We start from the raw sequence: 24,923 nt of genomic DNA, 5'->3' as shown, positions 1-24,923 counted from the left end.
GTTGGGATAATTGGATGAGATAATACGGGGAGTAACTTAGTTGACTGTATGGCAATGAGAAAATGTCTTGGTACATGATGGTTGGTTTTACTCTTTACAGCCCTCTGCCCAGAAGTCAAAGCTCAGCAGGAATTCTGAGACTTCTCTCTTCCTAGTCTGTGAAGAGAATATCCTCCAGCCAGTCTGTTCTCCCCCATGCACCCTCAGCCTACCCAGAGTTTCCTGCTCTTTGTCCCCTTGGGAGAATTTCTCTGTCTCTCTAGTGGATGGTCTCTGGCTCCTATGGCCTGCTAGGTCAGGCCAAGGATGTCTCTCCCTTCCCAGATGCTAAGGACTGAATGTTAGTGTCCCTCCAAAATTCATATATTGAATCCTAATCCTCAGTGTGATGGTATTTTGAGGTGGGGCCTTTGGGAGATCATTAGTTGATAAGGATGGAGCCCCATTGAATGAGATTAGTGCCTTTATAAAGGCGACCCTAGAGGGCTCCCTCACATTTTCTGTGAGTTCACAGTAAGAAGACTGTTGTTTATAAGCCTTCGGTCTCCCCACGTGTGGCTCTGGTGGGCCCCAGTTTGGCTCCGGCTGTGGTGGTTACTCTATCAGAGAGTTCAGGCAGTGGACTTTGGCAGTGTCTATGTGGTGCCATCTTTGCCTGCAAGCAGAGTGCACAGACCTGGGATGTGGTTACCTCCACCTTGGTTACGAAGACTTAAGTTGCCTGGAACCACCATGGGGGTGGGTCCATTACAGAGAACCACCTCAGGAGTGGTGCCCAGGCAGAGAGCCTCTGGGGTGTAGGGGGTGACATTGCCACCCTAGTGGGCCTGGAAGCTGGAGCAGTGAGCCAAAGAGGATTATTCTTGAGCCTTAAAGGTCTAATGGAATTTCCTCCTTTAGGCTTTGGACTTACCAGGAACCTGTCACTCATTTTTTCTTTTGTATTTCTTTTTTTTGGAATGAGAATGCCTATCCTATGCCTGTCCCACCATAATATTTTGGAAACACGTAACTTGTTGGGTTTCACAAGTTCACAGCTGCAGAGGAATTTGCCTCAGGATGAGTCATACCTGTAGTCTCACCCATGTCTGATTTACATGGTATTTAAATGAGACTTTGGACTTGGACTTTAAAGTTGATATTAGAATGAGTTAAGATTTGGGGGTTATTCACATGGAATGAATGTACTTTACGTGTGAGAAGAACACAGATTTCAGGGGCCCAGGAGCAGAATGCTATAGATTGAATGTTTGTGTTCCTCCAAAATTCCTATGTTGAAACTTAATCCCCACTGTGATGGTATTTGGAGGTGGGGCCTTGGGAATGTGATTAGGTCATGAAGGTGGAGCTCTCATGAATGAGATTAATGCCCTTATAAAGGGGACCCCAAAGAGCCCCCTTAACATTTCCACCATGTAAGGACACAGCAAGGAGATAGCCATCCATGAACCAGGAAGCAGGCTCTTCCCAGACACTGAGTCTGCTAGTGCCTTGATCTTGGACTTCCCAGCCTCCAGAACAGTGAGAAATATATATTTGTTGTGTAAGCTACCCAGTGTATGGTATTTTTGTTGTAGCAGCCAAACTGGACTAAGACACCAGCCTTCCAGGGCTCACATATTCAGCTTCTCTTGCATTGGAAGCATCGTTCAGAAAAACAAGCCCAAGACTAGAAGTCAGCAACTCTGCTTACATAACCCTCTAGGCTTCAGATTCTCTTTAGCAGTAGATACCATTACCCACCTCATAGAACTGTTGTGAAGATATACTTCCCTGGTGAAAACTGTTTAAAAACTCATTTCTTGTTTCCAATGATGAAACTTTTCCTTTAAACTGAGTTGTCATACAAGATACATCAACTACCACTTATTACCTGCCACACAAAATTCTAAGTTCTTTTACGTGTATTAACTCATTAATCTTAACAAAACCCTTAAAGGTAAATACTACAGCCAACCTCACTTTATAGATGAGGAAACTGACACATTGAGAAGCATAAGAACTTATCAAATATCACATGGCATCTAAGTGGCAGAGCTGGGGTTGGAACCCCTCATGCTCTATAGCCCAGCTCCGGTTGGGGCAGGCAGGTTGGTTATCTCCCCACAGAATTATTCTCCTTCTTCCATTTTGGCAGAACTCCAGTTTTGTTTGGATGTCCACCTCTTCCCATCATGAGTTGGGGTTAAATTCTAAAAAGTCCAAGGTAATCAAGGTTGTCCTAGTCCCATTGCTGGTGATTGGTTTACGAATGGGCATGTGACACTATCTGGCCAATGAGATGTAAAGGGAAACACACAGGGGTTTCTGGGAAGGTTTTCCTCACAGATAGAAGGAGACACATGGGAAAAATTGTAACACACGGAAACACAGCAACCATCTGATGCTTTGAGGGAGCTAGTCTGTGGAAAGCCATATTCGAGACCGGATAATCCGAGTTCAGAAAGAACTTGGGTTTTGTTACCTCTGGCATGGCCCTAGGACCAGACTTTCCTTAATGTGAGATCAGCTAATTTTCCTTGATTGAGATTTTGTGTTGGTTGTAGCTTAAGACATTCTTTTGGATCCACCTCTTAATGAGTGAAACCAAAGCAGACTTCCTAGTGGGGAGGAAAATGATGACTAACTCAGGATTGTGGGGAGTTGAGGATGAGATTGGCAAGCTAGGCTGTGGGCTGTGATAAGAGATTTGATTTTATTCTAAGGGCAGTGGGAAAGCAGGAGGGAGTTGCAAACATTCAGATGAGAGACGAAGGTGGGGGAGGGGGAGGTAGAGCAGGAGATGACTAGATGGATTCCGGGTGTATTTCAGAAGCTGGGCCATCAGCTCTTGCTGATGGTTGAAAGGCAGGGGTGAGCAATGACAGGAATGAGGGGAGTGAAGGCTAGGAGAGCAGTATCTTTGAGCAAGAGCCGCAAAGATGTGCATGGTCAAATTTGCCACTGTTGCTTACTCACTGTGAACTTAAGAGAGATTCCAGAGTCTGAACCAGACCTACACTTTTTATTTCCATTTCTGTTTTATTCACTACCTAATGCAACACTTCATACATGCTGGAGACAAAAATAAATGTTTGTTGAATGAATAAATGCATGCATATATTCACTCACTCCCTGTCTGCTCATTGCAGAGCCTGGCATAGTTTGGAGTGTGGTAGGTTCTCAATCAGGCTTCGTGGGATGAATGAGTGAGGGGTCTTGTGCCTCTCTCAGTATGCAGGGCTGCCTCCCTCACGAGGAGCTAGACGATGGCAGAAACGCACCGAACTCCCTGCTGATGCCAAAGGCTCCGGTGCCAAGACATCAACCTGTCACTCATAAAGATGGCAAATCTATTGGGTCATAAACTTGACTGCAAACTAATATGGTAGCAATAATGAACATTAATTAAACATTTAATTCGCCATCATTTTGCTTGTCATCATACATTTTAGAAGGGCACTGGGGCTGATTGTAATGGGTTGAGAATCTTAAAAAAACAAATCCAGGGAAGTTTGAGTTCATGCATTTATTTTTCTCTAAATATTATTTTCTGTAGTAGACAGAGCGTATTTTTTGGTATTTTGCTCTCCATACTGTGGCAATAAATAGTGTATTTACGTATTCATTTATTCATGTATTCATTAGTTCAACAAATATAGTATTTAGTGTTGACTAATTCCAAATACTATTCCAGTTCTAGGGATAGAAACATCATGGGTAAGTGTCCAGCCTCATGGAACCATATTTTCATCAGGAAGACAAACACTAAGTAAATAAATCAACAATGTAATTTAATACAGCAAGAATATCTATGCAAAATATGAAACAGGACATGAGGATAGAGAGGACTGTGGCTGGAGAGTGCTTTTTTAAAAAATAAATTTATTTATTTATTTATTTATTTTTGGCTGCATTGGGTCTTCATTGCTGTGTGTGGGCTTTCTCTAGTTGCAGCGAGCGGGGGCTACTCTTCGTTGCAGTGCACAGGCTTCTCATTGTGGTGGCTTCTCTTGTTGCATAGCATGGGCTCTAGGCTCATGGGCTTCAGTAGTTGTGACATGCAGGCTCAGTAGTTGTGGCGCGTGGGCTTAGTTGCTCCACGGCATGTGGGATCTTCCCGGATCAGGGCTTGAACCCGTGTCCCCTGCCTTGGCAGGCAGATTCTTAACTACTGCACCACCAGCAAAGTCCCTGGAGAGTGCTTTTAAATGAGGTGGTCCAGGAAAACATCTTCAGTGTACACAGATTTCATGGAGAGTGTTCCAGGAAAAAAGGGACAGCACGTGCAAAGGCCCTGCAATGGGGAATGAACCTGGCGTGTTTGTGGAAAAGAAGACCTGCGTGGCTGGAGCCATCATGCAAATGAGCTGCCTCTGGGCAGGAAGTGGTAAACGTGGTACAAGGAGTCAGGATGGAGAAAGGGCTCTGGTCTGGATTGCATTCAGGTATGCCTTTGTCTTTTCAACATGCAGATGGTGGGTCCCTATTTGGTGTAGAAACTGTGCCAGGCAAAATCCTGCAGATAAAGACAAAAGCCTGGAGAAGCTCACAGTGGGGAAAACAGAGAAGTCAACAATTCCCCACCTTATAATGTGACGGGAGCTCTATGCAGTTTACCAATAGGATGGCTGTATGGGAGAGCTATGCTTCCCTCGGAGTCCAGTTTATTACTTTAGACAATAAAATGTGAGCTAATAGTGTAAGTTCTGCCTTCTGAGCATTTCTATGCCGATCTCCACCACAGTGACCCTTGTCACTCTCTGTCGTGATGACTGGAAATGTTCGAGATAGAGGCTGCTTGGTCCACCCGGGCCCTGGAGTGAGGCTGGCCACCCTAGGTGGTCAAGTGCAGTGAGAGAGACCTTAAACATCATCGTTTAGGCCTCTGAGGTCTTGGGATTGTTTGTTGCTGCAGCATAGCCCGGCCTATTGTGACTGATGTGGCCAGGATGGGGATAAGCACAAAAGTACAACGTGTGACTCAGCCTGGGGAAGTCAGGGAAAGTTTCCCAAAGAGGGGATATCTTTGCAGAGACTGGAAGCAAAGGAAAGGAAAAAGAGGAGATGTTACAGAGAGAGGCAGAGAGAGAACTCTCCCTGAGGTGGTGACCAAAGAGGGGACCACAGGCAAAGCTTAGGACAGTGTAATTAAGAGCACAGGCTTTGGGGTCAGACAGGCATAGGTTTGATTTTGGCTCTGTCACTTTCTGCATTGTGATCTTGAGCAGAATCCTCTGACGTTTTCTGAGCATCAGATTCTTCACTGCACAATAGATAAGATAGCACCTACCCTTCTGGCGCTTTATAAGTGCTCATTCAATGTGGTGGCATTACTAGGTGTAATGACAGATGTACTGGGTCCCTGGGTCTAGTTTTGCCACGGTCTCCATCAAGACACCAAAACCATGACAATGAAAACCAACGCACATAGGATACTTACATGCCCGGCTCTATGTGTTTTGCAAGGGTTACAAAGCCATGGAATGTTAGTGCTACTGTTATACCCATTTTACTAATGGGAGAATGGGAATACAAGGTTTAAATGACTTGTCCAAAACCACACAGTGGCAAAGACGCAGCGCCAGAATTCAGACGTGGAGTCGAAGTCCAGCGTCCACACTTGTAACCAGGACACTTCCTTCTGCTTCTGTGCTTACACACCTAAGGGTTCATGCCCAGTGGCTGAACTGAAACCCCCAGTCCAAGGGGCATGGTTAAGACTCCTGACCCAGCACGGAATGAAGGGAAGGAGGCTCCCGGCCAGAGACTCTGGCAGAGGGGACGCTGTGAAGATGGGGTGAAACAGGCAGGGCTGGGTCTCAAAATGAAGCTGGCCAAGGAGAAGCTGAGAGCTGCGCTGGGTTTCTTACAGCCAACATTTACTGAGCCCCTGTTCCGGGCTAGGTCTACACTTGGTGCTCTGTATACGGTGGTGCACAGTCTGTCTGCAGACACTGGAGCTGCTGTCCCTTTAGGCCTTCAGATCTCACCCTCATGAGTGTCACTTCATGAGCTACTGCTATTGCAGGTACCCTTGAAGAGCGTCCAGCCTTTATAGGAGCCCACAGGATTTGCCTGGCCTTCAAGGGGACACCAAGTGGAGACACACGGTGGCCACATCCGAGTGACCCTGATGAAGGAAGAGGGGCAGAAGTACACTCCTGGAAGAGAAAGGGCATGTGTATGAATCTGAAAGAACATGGGGGTTTCCCTCCAGCAGCCAGCCAGGAGAAGAAAGAAGGATGGGCAAGAAGATCCTAGGGGTGGCAAGCAGGGCCCCCGTCCCTCTGGGCTTTATCCCAAGGGCAGTGGGAAGCCAGCACAAGAGCTCAAAGCAGGGGAGCGATGGGATCAGATTTTTCTTTTGACAGGTTCACTCTGGCTGCCATTAGGATAGCAAGGGAGCAAGGCTGGGGGTGGGGAGACCCTTTAGGAAGCTGCTGCAGTCATCGTGGCCAGAGAATGTGCCCGGGAGCTGGAAAATAGAGAGCAGTGGGTGTATCTGCTCTCCCTGAACTTGTGACCCTGGATTAGGGCTGCGTTGACATTTTATCCCAGTCCTCCTTCTCCCGAGCCCGAAGGGCTGCCCGACCTATATTTATCTTTCCAAAGTGGCGGTTCTGCAAATTGTAGCTGTCTGAGATTGCCACTCTGCCCACGTTCCCCACATTCTGGGTCGCAGGTCACGCAGCCCTGGTGAGCTGGTAACGGTCCTGCTTATTTTGCTTTGTTTCCTGAGATTTCCGTTTCGTTAATGACAGGGCTCTTTATAGCTTTGTGTTCACAAGCCTGGCTCTCCAGCTTCCATTGGGTCATAGGTGAGCAGCCTGGGTAACCTGACCCCAGGTGAGCAGAATTTTCTGGACTCTGGACATCTCCTTCAAAGGAGCAGATCTTCCCCTTGGAAGCCGAAATAGCATGGGTTAACTTTCTTTTCCAATTAGCTCTGCATTTTCTATAAAGACATAATCCTTTATTAACTTAATGAGGCATAATAATTACTAATTGCTAATTATTCATAGTCGCTTAGTCTTTTTAAAAGAAATGGAACCATTTAAAGCAAGATTTAAAGATATGCAAATATCGAAAAGCTTCTTTCAATTATTCGGCTACTCTGTGGTGTCATGGCAAACACACTGACTTTTTGTGAGGAAGATATTAATTTTGTTCTAAACTCCATGACTTGGAAAGTCAGCGTACCACCTGACTTTTCTTGGCCAACCTCCTTAACGTCTCTCTGAGTGTAAATTTCCCCATCTGTGAAATGGGGCTGTGAATACCTGCTTGCAGCCCTACTGGGGCTTTCCATGAGGTGACAGTAAATGCCTAGCATATGATGAAAAAGTAGAGAAGTACAAGTTATCCGTTAGCAGTTGCTTCTTCATCTACTCAGGGCTGTGTCTCCTAGTTCCAAATTAAACCAATAAATATATCCATATATAAATACAAATATGTATTTGTGTGTCTATGTATCTGTAATTCTATAGCTATAGCTATAGACACTTTCAGGCACTTCTAACGTTTTATTGTCACATTCAGGCCTCTCTATTCAACTACCCAGGCCCTTTCTGTCTTGGAATATGGGAGGCAGTGGTTTTCTGTTCCATCTTTGTCCTGCTCCGTGCTGTTTGGCGAAAAAAAAGAGTGGTACTCTTATCCCCCTCTGTTGGTTAAAGAGCTAGAAGTTAGTCAGACTGTGGGACCCAGAGATGGTGACCACTGGGCTTCCAAGATGTGCCCTGAGTCTCCCTCCCAGGCGGCCTCTCCCGGTCACTGTCTCAGCCCCGGCTCCGGGGCTCTTCATGTTCCAGTTGTCTGGGGATGCGGATGTTGGTATTCATTCACACTCTTGAATTCCTCTCTCTGGATCCAGTGGCTCCTAGAGAGAAACCCCTCTTTTTTTTTTTTTTTTTTAAAACACTTTTATTATTTATTTATTTATTTTTTATTGGCTGTGTTGGGTCTTCGTTTCTGTGCGAGGGCTTTCTCTAGTTGTGGCAAGCGGGGGCCACTCTCTTCATCGCGGTGCGCAGGTCTCTCACTATCGTGGCCTCTCTTGTTGCGGAGCACAGGCTCCAGTCGCGCAGGCTCAGTAGTTGTGGCTCACGGGCCTAGTTGCTCCGCGGCATGTGGGATCTTCCCAGACCAGGGCTCGACCCCGTGTCCCCTGCATTGGCAGGCAGATTCTCAACCACTGCGCCACCAGGGAAGCCCAAGCCCCTCTTTTTAAGGAGCCTAGTTCAGGAGTTACATATACTGGTGGGAGGTCCCTCTCTTGCTTCAGCCAGAACCCCTTTACTGAGATGGGCAGGATGAGACTGGCACCCGCAGCTCCAGAGAGAACAAGTTCCACGGGGGCAGCTCCAGGAGGCTGCATGGAACAAACCTAGTGGTGCCAACAAACTCAGGCTCCAAATGGAGCGAGAGCAGCTGCTGCTGCAGAGGAAGCCAGGGCAGCGGGCGCAGGAAGCACCACTGTCTTATGCACACAGCAGCTGCCAGGGCTTGAGAGTGTTCCGTGTGCCGGACACTGTACTAAACAGTGTCATACTTCATCTGCCTTGTACCGAAAGAGTAAATTTCCATAAATCCCTACGATTAAACATGTGGATAAGCAATACATTCATAGCTTGATTCTCATTTGCCATTGTTTCTTGTGAGAACCCTCATGGGGAGGTGTGACTCTGGTGTGGGGTAAAATTCAGGCGTCCCTACATTCATGCAAACGGATGCACGTAAGATTAAAAAACAAACTATGAACTACTGCCGAGGGGGGGCTAATCACGGCAAGCACTGTGCAGTGAAAAGAACATGAGTTTTGTGTCCAAAAGCCGGCTTCTGTCACGTCATAGCTGTGTGACCTTAGGCAAGTCACTTGAGCTCTCGGAATCCCAGCTTTCTTATCTGCAAATTGGGAAAATTAGTCCTTATTTCTCAGGATCATTGGGAGGATTAAATGCCATAACATACACACACACACAAAAGCCAGACATGTAGGGGTTAATAAGCATCTGTTCTCCATCACTCCTCAAGTCTTCTTGAGTTGTGCATGTTTTGGACATCAGTAATTTGCATTCTATTTAAGATACTATCCTACTTTTTAAAAATACATTTTTCCTGTCTGTAAGATAATATTTATTCATTGTAGAAAACCTAAAAGATTATAGAAGCATATAAAAATAAAATAGAAATCTTCTTAAAACCACTCATTAAAGATTCCAACTGCATATATTGTGGTTCACTTCCATTCTCTCTCTGTCTCTGTCTCTGCCTCACTTTCTTGTGTGTGTATGTAAAAATAATTGGAGTCATCTTATATACAGAATTTTCCGATTTTTTCAATAGAGTATAAAAGTCTTTCTCTCTGTGGGGTTTTCCCCCCACGTTTAAGTGTAAAATCATATCAATCTTTGTAGTAAGATCAGTGTGGATATGAGAATTCACTGCATTATCATGCCTTGGGTGTTTGACCCTGGGAAAATCACAAATCTTCTTTCACAGGGTTAATGTGGGATTCCAATGATGTCAGGCCCATAGAAATCTTAGCACAGTCCCTGAAACCTAGTAAGTGCTTGTAGATGGTGGTGGCTGATACTGATATTGATTAGACTTCTGTGTCAGGCTAGGTTACTCTGCAATGACAACACTGAAATCTCAGTGACTCTACACAACAAAACTCTGCTTCTTACTGTAGATTGATAGTATGTACTCTCCTGGGCAGTTGTCTTCACGTCATGATGTTGAGCTCCAGGTTGCTTCCATCTTAGAGCATTTCCATCATACACACGTTTTCATGATTGCCAGGGCAGGGAAGAGAAATTGGAAGATTTCATACTAGCAATTAAATGCTTTGATCCAGAAGATATATGCATCTATTCTGCTTACAGCCAATTGGCCAGAACTAATTGCATAACCCCACCTTGCAGGGGGTGGGGGTATGTGTGGAGAAATGTGATCCTTCCAAGTACCCAGAAGAGCAGAAGAGGAGGGGGCCTCAATATAGGTGGGCACTAACAGTCTCTGCCATGGAATGATCTCTCTATTATAGGATCATGTACTCTTGTGGGAATCGGTGCACTTGAATCCAAGGTCAGCCGCAGCATGCTTATGCAGAATGAGTCCTCAACCCTGACCTGGCAAAGAGACGAAAATGCAGCTGATCTCAGATGCATTGACGTCTGCTGGGTCTGTCTGAAGCCGAGGTTACCACCAATGTTTCGATGCCAGTTCTCTCTCTGTGTCTGAGAGTTACTGCCCTGACGCTCAGCGCTGTGAATGGTGCAGTTAAGCGGAAGGGTCGGGCTGACCACAGTGCAGCATTTCATCAGTGCCCTGTCATCACCCTGATCTACAACTTGTCCCGAGGGCCATCAGTCCCAGAGGAGAGCGTATCAGGCCCCACTCTGGCATTTAATACCACATCCATCACAGTGCAGAGAACGCTAAGTAGGTCTGAGCCCTGGTGAGCTAGAGGCTGGGAGAGGGCCGAGGGGCTCCTTGGGAATCATGAGATCTCCCGGAGGACCTGCAAGAAGTTTTGTTTCTTGGTTTTCATTCCTCTTTTCCTTCTATTCAGATCATATCAGCCTTTCCTCTTCCGAGAGGTGAGTACAAGGAGAGAAGGGTATGAGGGTGAGAAACATGGGTGTTCATTATGGCTTTGCCCCCTACTAGCTGTGTAGCCTGGGCCAAATTGCTTCCCATCTCTGGGCTTTCATCCTCTTATTTGTGTATTGGAGACAGGATGAGCTCTCTGATGTCTATCTTGGCTACTGAGGGTGCAACATGGCAGAGATCATCTATATCAATTAGGATGCTTTTGTTCATAGGCAACAGAAACATCAGCTTGAACTGGCTTAAACAATACAGAAGTATATTGACCCCTAATGTATAGACTTCTGGGTAGGGAGGGTTTTAGGATTGGTGACTAATAGCTCAACCACATCTTCAAAGACCCATGTTCACCCTGCTCATCTCTGTACAATCCTGGAGGCTGGCTTCCTCCTCAATTGGTAGGAAGATGCCTAGAGCTGTTTCAGTTATCACAACCAAACATTAAAATATCCAGACCAAGAAGAGAGAGCATCTCTTGCAATGGGAGCTGTCCTGGGAGAGAGAAAACTTTGCTGAAACCTGCCCAGCAGCGTTTCCCCCATTGGTGAGAGAAAGGTCACATGCCCATTTCCCAGCACTGCTGTCACTGGCAAAGGGATGGGATTGCCTTAGTGCAAACAGGTCCATCCATGGCATCTGAGGTGAGCTCAGGTGGGGATGGGGTATGTCCAAGCAGTATCTGAAACAAAATCAGGCTTCTGTTTCCAAGGAGGAAGTGAGGCTGGGGATAGTAAAATTACAGCATTATTTCTCATTGGCTTTATCATTTTCTTTTCAGACAGTTAATTCAACATAAAGGCAATAGTTAACACATATTGAATGTTTGCTACGTATTGCCTCTCTGTCCAGATCTTTACAAGCAATTCCCTCCCTAATCTTTACAACAGCCCAGGGAGGCAGATGCTAATATCATGCCCATTCTACAGATCAGGAAAATGAGCTCTCAGTAAGATGACTTGGTCAAGGTCACAGATTAAGTGTCAGAGCCCAGATTCAAGCCTATGTCTGGGTGATTCCAAAGCCTGAGCTTATAACTCCTATGCTGTACTGTATTTGGCAGGAAAAAGGAAGAGTCATGGTCATCTATAAAACACCAACTCTGCCTCGTATACATGTACATTTGTTATCGCAGTTAATCCCCACAACAAGCCAGCTAGGTAGTCGTCATTATTCCTGTTTTATATTTTGTGAATTTAAGTCTCAGAGAGGGTATTTAACTAGCCAAGAATTTCATAACCAGAAAGAGGAAGAGATCTAAGTCTATTCATATGATTCTGTTTCAGAAAATAATGCTTTGATCCATAAGGCACAGAACACCCAATGAAAAGTGGCCTAAACAACAGGAGATTTTGTTTTCTATTATAACCAGAAGAGGAAATGTGGGTCACCCCAGGAGTGGGTCAATAGCTCAACAGTGAATTGCAGACACAAGCTCTTCCCATGTCTACAGTATGTTGACAATATCTCCTCTCATAGCCTCTAGGACTCCTGGTCTTCATGCAAACTCATTCTAAAGCAGGAAGGGGCAAGGGCAGGTCAGTGAATAACGCTCTCTTAATACACTTCTCTTTCTTAATCAGGAAGGCAATGTTTCCCTTGTCCCCTAGCTGATTTTCCCATTGGCCATAGTTCACAATCTTAGCTGCAAGAGAGGCTGGGAAACCAACTGTCTGTGTTTTCAGTTTCTGCTGTTGAAAGCAGGTTCAGGCAGCTTAGAAGAGGGCAGAGGAATGGTCCTTGGGAAGGAAGGTAACCAACAAAGCCTGTCACACTCTGAAGGTGTTCCAGGGTAGGGCCTGTATCTCAAATTCCTTATATTCTTACAGCCTATGAAACACTGAGTGCTCAACAAATGCTTTTTAGAATAATTGGATGGTTTAGAAAGTTTGGGGCTATCTGGGGGATTTTGGAGAAGTGAGTCTTGATAGATAGATGGAATTGTGGATTAGTAGTTATCAGTTCAGGCTGCTGTAACAAATACCATAGACTGGGTAGCTTAGAAAAAATAGAAATTTATTTCTCAATGTTCTGTAGGCTGGAAGTTCAGATCAGGGTGCCAGCATGGTCAAGTTCTGGTGAGGGCCCTCTTCTGGGTTGCAGACTGCTGACATCTTGTGTCCTCAATGGTGGAGAGCAGAGAGAGAAAGCAAGCTCTCTGGTGACTCATATAAGGGCACTAATCCCATTTGTGAGGGATCTACCCTCATGACCTCACCTAATCTTACTTTCCAAAGGTCCCACCTCCTAATATCATCACATTTAAGGGTAGGGTTTCAAAATAGGGATATGGGGGGAGGCACACATATTTAGTCCTTAACAGTGGTCTTTTTCTTTATATCCTGTCCTTCGGCCTTTCAGTTATTGTGACTGCTTGCCAGTGAGTTGTCCAGCAAGAAAATGCAAGTGAGAGGAGAGGCAAAGGAGTCTCAGTTTCCTCATCTGTGAAATGTGTGAGAATGAGATCAAGTTTGTCTCTTATAAAGCTTCCAACTTTTGTCCTCAGTCCTGGGATAGGGGACACTGAGAAAAATGTGACTTAAATCCAACATGCACAGGGCTCCCATCCTTGGAGCCCTCCCTCTGAGATGCCAGAGCAGATGAAAAGGGGGATGATTAAAATCTGCTGGAGAGTGGAATCAGAAGTGTTGTCTGGGAGAAGAGATTACACTGGCTTTGCAGAGAGAAGTGAAGGTAATTTACGTGAAAGGAAATGGCTCATTACCCCCAACTCTTGGTCTAGGTCCAGCCTGCCCAACTCTGTCCAATCAGAAGCTCTCCCATGAGGAGTGGTTAGAAGTGTAGACTCCAGACCAGCTGTTGTTCTTAGTCATGGCTGTACATAGGAATCACTGGCCTGGGTGGAATGGTGGTAGTGGGGGGTGTTAAGAAATAGCGATGCCTGGGTCCCACTCCCAGAATTTGTGATCTGCATTGTAGCCTGGCATAGGGGTTTTTAAGAATTTCTCTAGGTCATTCTAATGCACGAACAAGGTTGAGAACTGCAGCTCTGGATGAGACTCTGCACTCAAATCCTGTCCTGTCACTAGTTGTGTGACCCTGGATACAAGTTCATTAACCTTTTGGCACTTCTGTTTCCTCATATGTAAAATGAGAATCATGGGAGCATCCTGAAAGTGGCTGGGATAATCCATATAAAGCACAGTGCCTTTCCCACAGTAAAGGCTCAATTTAATTTGACCGTAATGTCACCACATACCCTGTCCCGCTAACACTTACCCAGGGGTCTGGACCTTGTTACCATGGATGACCCCATTGTCTTAGGCAGCCACCCTGGAAACCCTGCTGCCCTGATCCACCTTTGGAACTCAGAGCTCTCATATACTCGTGATGGTCTGGAGTCGTACAGGAATTCTAGGATGCCTGGAGTAGGTATCTTGGGTTTTTCCTCTTTCATTTTAGTAACGGGATTCCATCCTTCTTTTGGGGAAACCACCCTTCCCCTACTCTTAGTCTACATGGTTGGATGAGGCTGACCTCACCTCCCAGCTCCAGGCTGTGTAGATGACCCAGGCTTGTCAAATAAGAATGAAACCAACATTTGTTAGTTCTCTTGGGAAAGAGGCCTCCTCTTTGCCCTGACATTGCTAAACTAGGAGAATGTAAGTCTGTAGCTTTTGGAGAACATCTGTGTAACCAGGAGATGAGAGCCTGCCTGGGCGTACAATCCACACAAAGGAATCAGATAGAGTGATAAGGACAGATGTATTCCCTATGACATATTTGGGGAGCTGTAACTTGATCCACCATGGGCTTCTCAGCGACATGAGCCAACGCGCCCTTTTTATTGCTCAGGCCACCTTGAGTTGGGCTTCAAATACAGTTGTGAGTCTAATGAATATATCTCACCTTGGCCTACTGGCCCTCTCTAAGGCCAGATCCTATGTCCTATGTTACATCTTGTCCCCACTCCAGACCGTGTCTTGCTTCCTTTTCCTCTACTGGGAATATCACATTTGCTGGGCCTTCAGAGCTGGGCTGGCTGCACAGGTTATTATGGGCTTCTGCTAAGATCATCCATATCCTCAGAGTAAACCAGGGCCACAACAGGCTTTCAGGTTACATTAAAGAGAGGCCAGGGGCTTCCCTGGTGGCGCAGTGGTTGAGAGTCTGCCTGCCAGTGCAGGGGACACGGGTTCGAGCCCTGGTCTGGGAAGATCCCACATGCCGCGGAGCAACTGGGCCCATGAGCCACAACTACTGAGCCTGCGCGTCTGGAGCCTGTGCTCCGCAACAAGAGAGGCCGCGATAGTGAGAGGCCCGCGCACCGCGATGAAGAGTGGCCCCCGCTCGCCGCAACTAGAGAAAGCCCTCGCACAGAAACGAAGGCCCAACACAGCCAAAAATAAATAAATAAATAAATAAATGGATCATCACGTTTTTTTAAAAAAAAGAAAGAGAGGCCTGGTGCGCAGGAGAAGGGAGGAGACAACATTACCAGCACTACTCTGCTCTTGGCTGGTCAGACCCCACTTGCATTCTTGTATCTGGTTCTGAGTATTACCCTGAAAAACAGCTATTGCCCAGCAAGAGGGACCAAGATAGTGAAGAGATTTCAAGTAATATCAAATGAGAACAGGTCCTGGAGAGAGAAGATAGATTGCTGTTCATTATAAGAAAGAGTATTTACATTTTAATTCGTAAGGGTCAAAGTTGCCTAAGAATGGAATGGACCACCTCATGAGGTAGTGAACTCTCCATGGTTAAAGGTATGCAAGTTGAAGCAGCCTATTTGGCTGTCATGGGTATCAAAGATACTACTTGTGGAACATTGAATAGGCACTGTCTTAGTTTGGGTTCTCTTTGAAGCAGATCCTGAGGCAGGAATTTGGGTGCACGTAGTTCATTAACTCGTGATGCCAGGAACCGTGGAGGGAATAGGGAAGTGAGACAGGGAAGGAAGGAAACCAATAAACAGTGCAGAGAGAGACAACTACCGTATGATGTCACTTATATGTGAAATCTAAAATATGACACAAATGAACCTATCTATGAAGCAGAAACAGACTCATGGACATAGAGAACAGACTGGTGGTTGCCAAGGGGGAGAGATGTAGGGGAGGGATGGACTTGGAGTCTGGAGTTAGTAGATGAAAACTATTACATATAGAATGGATGGACAACAAGGTCCTACTGGATAGCACAGGGAACTGTATTCAGTGTCCTGGGATAAACCACAATGGAAAAGAATATAAAAAAGAATGTATTTATGTATAACTGAGTCACTTTGCTGTACAGCAGAAATTAACACAAAATTGTAAATCAACTCTACTTCGGTTTAAAAAAACCCAAAAAGCAAAAAAAACAGTGCATTGCTGTGCTGACAGTTTCCTGCTGTGGGCAAGAGGGGCTCAGTCCTGCTGGGGACCCTCTGAAAGAACGTCAGATTTTCCCCTTGCAGGCCGAGCAAGCTAATATATTTCACTCACCCCTATTCCTCCAGTGGGGGGTTGCTCCATGGGCATTGCCACTCAGGCACTTCCAGGCTGCCCCAGGTGAGGGCTGAGCATTCTCACCTGACCACACAGACCATCCTCAGACAGAGAGACACTGCCTGCTGATGACCTCCAGGTAGGCTCAGGGGATGCAAAAAAGAGCACGAGTATCTCGCACAGAAACCAACTTCAGAGTTTTAACTGAACTCCCCTCGGTCGGATTCTGCCTGTCGGGTGCATTATGTAGCATGCTCAGTGTTTCCAAGACAAGGACTTTGAAAGAAAAATCTGTAATTCCCATATTCCCTCAACTCCATATTTTCTGAGAAACATCTGGCCTGCTTCATCTATTCCTTCTTCCGACTGGGGCCCTGAAGGCATAAACCTGTAGGACACAGAACGAGATCATCTGTGATGTTCTCCTTCCCCACCATCTGCACCAGGATGGCTGCCGGGTCAGGAATGTTCTGGCAGCCCCCAGTGACACCTAGGAGAGAGCAGAGAAGCCTGGCACCTCCAGCATCATCAGAATTCCCATGTCACTGCTGCTGCTTGTGGCTACAGAGCCAGTTCTTTCCAAAGCACATTGATAATAATAATATTTGTAGAGCACTTCTAGTGTGTAAAGCACTTTACAGGTTCTGGGCAGCAACGGGGCTTTTCGTCTCTCCATGTGAACCCGTCCAGAAAAGAATTCAAACTCATTTTGCAGATGAGGAGAGGTGAGCCATTTTGCCAAGGCAGGCTTTCAGCCCAGGTAGCCTGCTTTCTCATTGCCCAGGCTTCAACCTGAACACAGTGGAGGGACCCCATGCCTCCCAGCTGGACTTGAAGGCCAGGTGTTGGGTTAGGGGGGCTGAGAAGTAGGGGGTGGCAGCAAAATATGGTCAGCAGAAACTGGAAGAGCCGTGCAGAGAACCGGGGAGAGGCAGTTTTGTTCCAGCGAATCATGTTTCCCTTTTGAAATAAGAGCTGAGAAATAGTGAAGAGGCGACATACAATATTCAACGGAGGGGAGCAGGCTTGAAATGACACGGCTCCTAATTAATTATGTAAAATCCCATAATCCCTCAGGGAGCGCTGAGGACCTGAGGTGGTGGTTTCCTTTCTCTCACAGTTTTGGACTCAGTTGATTAAATAGCAGAAAGAATCACATGGCAAGGAAGATGGAGAGAATTACGCGGTCACGGAACCAAAGATGACTTCTCAGCTTTCTTGTTCCCACCTGTTCTTTTCTCCTTGGGTGCTCTAGGCTGCCATTCTGGCCTCAGTGAAGGGATAAACATGTACACCTAGAGCATCAGGGAGGAATGGACAATACCCCCCACCCCTCCAGGACTCTACAGACCCTTATTTTACAATTGATGGAGAGAGAAAGGAGAGTGAGAGAAAGGACAGCTGTTGCTGAGTACTTAATGGACTGAATTGTGTCTCCTTGAAATCCATGTGTTGAAATCCTGACCCCCAGTACCTCAGAATGTGACTGCACTTAGAGACAGTCTTTAAAGAGGGGATTCGATTCCAATGAAGCCCTTAGGGTGGGCCCTAATCCAAAATGACTGTCCTTACAAGAAGAGGAAATTTGGATGCAGAGAGACATCAGGGACGGGCAGGCACAGAGGAAAGAGCACATGGGGACACAGCTAGAAGCCTGCAAGCCCAGAAGAGAGGCCTCAGAAGAAATTACATCTGCTGACACCTTGAACTTGGACTTCCAGGCTCCAGAATTGTGAGAAAATACATTTCTGTTGTTTAAGCCGCCCAGCATGTGGTATTTTATTATGGCAGCCCTAGCAAATGAATACACTGAGAAAGAGAGGACTGGATTTAGACCTTGGTTAGTACCTCGATGCTGCCTTAACTAGCAGTGTGATTTCACCTGTTGGCCTCAGTTTTCTCATCTGTAAAATGAGCTAAGTAATCCTCCCCTCCTGGGTTTGCCAAGGAAGGAACACATGTGGAAGGACGGTATCAGATGATGTTCCTCTCTTGCCCTCTGCCTCCAAAATATATTCTGAATCCATTTACAGTCGATGCTTTTTATTCATGGTTATTATGTTCTATAAAGACGCCACAAATGCTAAATTCATGAATACTGAATAATGTATCGCTCGTAGGTGAAATATGGGGTTAGGTTCCTGTGAGCTTCTGGTCATGACGTTTTCGTCCATCAATCAATATCTAGCTTTGTTTAGTGTGTGTTTCTATTTAAACACAGGTTCTGTAATATACGCTGTGGATTCATTAACTTTGAACTCACAGCCAGCAGCACTATAACTCATGCCTGAACAAAGCTTAACTGATGCATCATTTTCCCCATAAGACACATCACAGCCTTCTGGAACTTACACACACTAGCCAGCACTTCGGCACCACCTTTGGGGGGCAGTTTAAAATTGCCCACACAGCAGCCAGAGTCAACCTGTAAAAGTAAAGATCACCTGTTGTCAAGGCTCCAGTGGCTTCTTATTCCGCTTAGAATGAAGTCTAGTCGCCATCCCATGACCTGCAGGCCCCATGAGATGGGTTTCTGCCCCCTCTGCCCTCCTTCCTATCACTTCCTACCTGCTCTGTCTGCTCTGGCCTCACTGGTCATTGTGCTTTTCCTTGAACCCACCAAGCGTGTTCCATCTCCCCAGGCTTTCCTCTCTGTGAGATATACATGTTTCCCTGTGCACCCACACACACACACTCACACCTGCCCCGCCTTTTACAGGCTTCTGGTTCAACGTCTCCCCATCAGAGAGCCCACCCGGACCACTCTGCCTGAAACAGCCCCTCCATTCACTCTCTATGTTCTTATTCTGCTTCATTCTTTTCCATCGAATTTACCACTCCTTACATCTTGATTGCCCATCTTCATTAGAAGGTAAGCCCCATGAGGGTAGTGACTTAGTTTGTTGTTGATGTTGATGTTTGATTTAGTTTGTTTGCCCTTTGTTTGATTTCAGGCATCTACCTGGTACAGCGTAGATTCCCTGTAAATAAATGGTGCTGACCAGCTAGCCACACGGCGCATGGGACCCTGGGGGCTAGGCTCATGAGGCTTCTTTATAAGCACAGGGATAATCTCTTCTCTCCAGGCACCAGCTGATTGCACGGAGTGACTGTCTCCAGGCCAGGTCCGAAGGCTGGACTCCGTCTGTGTAGGCACTACCCCAGCATGCCTCAGGACCCTTGTCATCCCCAAGGAGACTCCTGGACAGTTAGAAGGGAGGTACCTCCTCCACACCTGACCTTGACCGGCTGAGTAAGCAGGCTGGAGGGGCTAAGCTGGGGTACTTGCTGGCCCGCAGTGCCCCCATTTCCACTCTCCATAACCAAGTGGAAGCCATACTTAGGAGTCCCCAAGATCCAGTGAGAGATGGATTCCATCTACAACAAGAAGAATTTAGATAAAGTCTAGGGAAGGCACTTAGAGCAGGAAAAAAGATACATCCCCGACCATGAATGCCGAGGGGTTTGCAAAGTAGCCAAGATGGCCCTCTGGGTGGTGGGAGTCGTGACACAGGCCTTGGCCCCTGGGTGCAGGGGACTGCCCTGGGTGGCCTCCATCCTCCAATTATCTTCCCTGAGCAGAAGTCCAGAATTCTTTCTGCTCCGGTGGGAACCCTGGAGGGGCGAAGTACACTTTTCAATCATTTAAATTCCATATTGATTATTTAAAAGTGGCTCTTTCTTTAGGGCATCTCAGCTGATCAGGAATTGACTGTATAAGAGGAAGCGCTCCGTGCCCTGTGACACTAATAAGGCATCGTCTCCAGAAATGTGCCCGGAGAAGCTGGCGACTGGCCGGCCGGCTGCCTCTGCAGCTCCCTCGGATCCGCCAGGAACGGACGAGCCGTTGTAAACATCCCACATCAGTGCGTTTGTCTTGTTACGGTCCACTCGATGATGTGATGCTATGATTACAGACCAACAGTGAAATATTTGCATAGCAAACAGCAGCATTTCCCTGGCATCATTAGAGAGCGCGAGAAAGAGCCTGAGAAAGTGTCAGCCTTGTGATGGTTCAGAGGCACTGCTGAGCTATCATTGATCGTGTGCCCGTCATGCGCTAGGCTCTTTATATGCTTGGGAAAATAATGAGGAAAACAATCCCAATAATAGCTGCCATATATTGAGTGTTTATTGTACGGCAGGCATTGTACTAAGCTCTCGCCATGCATTAATTTTATTTTATCCTCCCCACAACTTTAATAGCTCCATTTGATAGATAAGAAAACCCAAGTACAGAGAAGCAAAGTTGCTTCTTGCTAAGATCACACAGTTCATAAGTAGAAGATCCAGATTTAAATATTGGCCTGTCTGGTCCCAAAACCTTACACCCCAACAGTTAAGATCAGACAAGGGACATGCCTGATAAACTTTGCAAGTAGATAAGTGTTTGAGTGTTTCTCAACCTTGTTCCCTAATGCCCCCATCCCTCATTATATTTTAATATCGCAGATATACTGTAGATCTATTTATATACTGTGGCTCTTTGGAGCCCCACAGACCATTGTAATATCTGAACCACAAAACCATTTTAATGGCTCTTTAACAATACATCTACTAGATAAGACAGAGAATTCGCTACATCCTCTCTGTAAATTCTAAGCAATTAAGTTATTCAAGAAGCCAAATGAGTGTTTCATGGGCAGAGAAAGTGGGGCACAGAGAGAGTAAGTAATTTGCCTGAGTTGACACAGCCAGGTAGTGAAGAAAGTGGGATTTGAACTCAAACAGTATGGCTTCTGAGTACAAGCCCTTAACCACTACACCACACCACCAGATCTCTTGGATCAGCTATTTTCACATATGTCAGATGTTCTCATGTTTGTAAAAACTTCTGATGGAAGCATAAATCTCCTCCTCCTCTTGTCTGTAAGGGGAAACTGAGGCCTGGGGAAGGAAGGAGAGCCAGGTCAGAGATCTGCATTGGCACTGGGGTTCCTGGACCCCACGCATGCCCTCTGTTGAGCAGATCAAGTTTTGTTGGCTGTCTCCGGGCTGCACTGTCTCCCTGGGCTTTGGGGAACGCCACCACTCTGTATGACAGAGAGACATTCATACCCACAGTCCGCACCCTACAGAGAAAGTTTCATCTCATTAGTCAAATTAAAACTTACTTCTGAACTCGGTATATCTGTGTGATAGACTTAAAGTGAATTATAGTTTTATTTATAGCTTCCTGTCTCCCAGAAATTTAAGCGGCAATATGTTATTTGGCTCATTAAAAAATAAATAAATTAATTAAATAAAATAAAATGACGCCTGGAATGGTGCTGTAACTAATTAGGGAAACTTCCAAACTGCTGTTAATTCCAGACACTGACGTGGCGCCAGCAGCAGCCAGCAGCCAGTCCCAAGTTCCCGGGGAGGGCAGACATGCAGCTGCAGAGCTCACATTTCACATTAAGTCAAACAGTTATTTTGATGGGTTGAGTGAGCTCCGCGAAATGCTGGGAAAATAAAATCCTTCAATTGCCTTCCTTGCTGAGGTCGATGCACCTGACGACGGGTAGGCTGGGTGACGTTAGGGAGTTTTCTGGGCGCCTGGCGGTAGGCGTTACCTACACTCAGACGTTGGCGGATATTTATTCCGGAGGCTCGAAGGGATGGCCCAGGGCTCTGGGGGTGAGGCTTAAGAATGACAGCTGCAGGAAAAGGAGCAAGTAAGCCAGGTTCACATTTGTTGAAATCCACTTCTATTTATTTACTTTTGCCAGCCAGCATTATTGTTAATTTAAAAAAAATTGGAATAATTTTAGATTTATAGATGAGTTGCAAAGATAAGACAGAATTAAAGTGCCATGTATCCTTCGCCCAGCTTCCCCTGATGTTAGCATCTTACATAACCATGGCATATTTTTATGCCAGGCACTCTTTAGGGGCTGAGGATGCCTCTGTCAAAAAAATACAGAAGCCACCTCTGTTTTCATGGAGCACACAGTCTGGTGGGGAGAAACAACACAGGAACAAATCTGTGTTGATGGTCATGCATGTCAGTGGTCCTGCACATCAGTGGTCCTGCGTGTCAGTGGTCCTGCGTGCCAGTGGTCCTGCGTGTCAGTGGTCATGTGTATCAGTGGTCCTGCATGTCAGTGGTCCTGCGTGCCAGTGGTCCTGCGTGTCAGTGGTCCTGCATGTCAGTGGTCATGTGTGTCAGTGGTCCTGCATGTCAGTGGTCCTGCGTGCCAGTGGTCCTGCGTGTCAGTGGTCCTGCATGTCAGTGGTCATGCATGTCAGTGGTCCTGTGTGTCAGTGGTCATGCATGTCAGTGGTCCTGCGTGTCAGTGGTCCTGCGTGTCAGTGGTCATGCGTGTCAGTGGTCCTGCGTGTCAGTGGTCCTGCGTGCCAGTGGTCATGCGTGTCAGTGGTCCTGCGTGTCAGTGGTCATGCGTGCCAGTGGGCCTGCGTGTCAGTGGTCATGCATGTCAGTGGTCCTGCGTGTCAGTGGTCCTGCGTGTCAGTGGTCCTGCGTGCCAGTGGTCCTGCGTGCCAGTGGTCATGCATGTCAGTGGTCCTGTGTGTCAGTGGTCCTGCGTGTCAGTGGTCATGCGTGTCAGTGGTCCTGCGTGCCAGTGGTCATGCGTGTCAGTGGTCATGCATGTCAGTGGTCCTGCGTGTCAGTGGTCTTGCGTGCCAGTGGTCATGTGTGTCAGTGGTCCTGCGTGTCAGTGGTCATGCGTGCCAGTGGTCCTGCGTGTCAGTGGTCATGCATGTCAGTGGTCATGCGTGTCAGTGGTCCTGCGTGTCAGTGGTCCTGCGTGTCAGTGGTCATGCGTGCTAGCCAGGCTGCCACTACACTTCTGAGATGGCATAAAAGTCAGCTTTGATGAATAATGGCCATTACAGCAAACCCTTGCAATCCATTGACTCTGTGAATATGTGAGAAGCATCCCTCTGACTTTGGACTAGGAGGGAGAGTTGGGAAGGCAGTGCCAGGTAAGTGGGAGGTTTCTGAGTATAGGAGTGGGGAATCCTACAGACCGGCGTTAGGATGGTCACGTGGGTGTGGTCTGGGGCAAGCCACTGGGCACTGGCATTGGAGAATGAGGATGACAGCATGAGGAGAGTGGGTGTGATTAAACTTCCTGAAAAATGCCTGCAAAACATGAGGAGTTAATGGAAGGTGCCTTCGTGGATCTGAACCATTGCAGTAGCATCATGACGACCCTGTGCTTCCATCCTTGCCCACCTGGGTCTTTCCCTGCTGCCTCTGGGGCTTCGGCCCCACGGCTCTCTACCTCTCTGGCCCCTTGCTCCTGGAACAGCCCAGGCAGGCTCCAGCCTTGAGGCCTCGGCCCTTGTTGCTCCCTCTGGCTGGGAAGCTCACCCCCTGGGTCTCTGCACAGCTTGCTCCTTCATTGTTCACACCCAGTCTCTACTGCCACCTGCTCGGAAAGGTCCCTCCTGCCCACCTTGTAAAAGCAGAGCACCTGGCTTTGTTTTTCTTCCCAGTGCTTTTTACAAACTGACAAGTGATGGATTTGACGGTTTGCTTAGTCTCTTCTGCAGTATAAGCTCCAAGAGAGGATCCCCTTGTGTTCACTGCATTGTCCCTGCTTCCAAACACAGTGCGAGGCCCAGAGGAGGCACCTGAGTCATATTTGTGGAGTGAATTCTGTCTGCATTCCCCCTTCCTTTTCTTCTTTCTCCTTTTTTTCCTTCCTTCCTATTAAGCAGTTGTTTGATGCCCACCATTCTGCTCCTGATATACAGAGAGGGAGAGTTTATGAATCCTGGAGTTTGGGCCCCAACTGCCTCCACCAAAGCCTCTTGGCCTCACCGGAGTGAAATTCTGGACCCCGGATGGTGCAGGTCCCCTGCTTCTTTGGGGTCCAGGGGCAAACATAGCCCAGCTGGGCCTTTTCCCCCTGTTCCCCTCCAAGCCTGGCGTGATCCGCATAGCTGTGTATTTGCCCAGGCCTCTCTCTGGCTCACCCACTCCAGTGTCTGTTTTCACCTCTCACTTCCTTCTTGACCTCTGTCAAGAATTTCAGGCCAGGAGAAAAACTCCAATCAGCCACTCGCTCTGTCTGTCCTCCCTCATTGCTTTCTGCACAGGGAAGAGCAGGGCCAAGGTGGTGTGGTCGATTTGGGGGCAGACAGGTCAGGCATGGCTGATTTCAGTGTGTCTTTCATTTCATGAGATGCCGGCCTCTGACTGGAGGCTTGGGGACTTCCAGGTGGTCTGAGCAGCAAAAGAGGAAGGCACCCTTCTCTTGGCTTTCTGGATTCAACCAATCTGCTTCGTCAGAAAACCTGCTCTGAGCAGGAGTGAAAATGAGAGAGGGGGCCAGGGCATCTGTCCATAGACTGTGTCAGACCAGCATGACGTGGTGGTGAGTTGAGCATCTCTCCATCCGAATTCATCCTGACGGTAACAGTGCCTACATTTATTGAATGGTACATGTATTCCAGGCCCCATGTTAACATGCTGCAACTTTAATTCCTACAACTACCCAGTGAAATATTAATATCTCCTGTTGCACAGATGAGGAAACTGAGACTCAGAAACTTGCCAGGGTCTCAGAGCTAATAAGTCCTAGAGCCAAAAATTCAAATACTCTGACTGCAAAACTTATAAACTCAATCATGGTGCTACACTGTGAAAGCTGCAGATGGATGGTCCAAGATAAGTGTTATTTTACCTGCAAACACATGGGTGCTTTCTAACTGAATCAAGTTTCCAACATTTAAAAAAAAGACTGATTAAAAAAGTGGCAGTTTCCTATTTTTATCTTTTAGTTTTTTTAAATTTTGAAATGCATTTAGACTCACAAGGAGTTGCAAAAATAGCACAAAGTCTCCTTCCACCCTTGACTCAGTTTCCCCCCATGATAATTACTTTTCCTAACCATGGTACATCACAAAACCAGGTAATTG

This window comes from Balaenoptera borealis, assembly GCF_965194805.1.
Source record: "Balaenoptera borealis genome assembly, chromosome: 16".
NCBI lineage: Eukaryota > Metazoa > Chordata > Mammalia > Artiodactyla > Balaenopteridae > Balaenoptera > Balaenoptera borealis.
Note: the sequence above shows the minus strand (reverse complement) of the source record.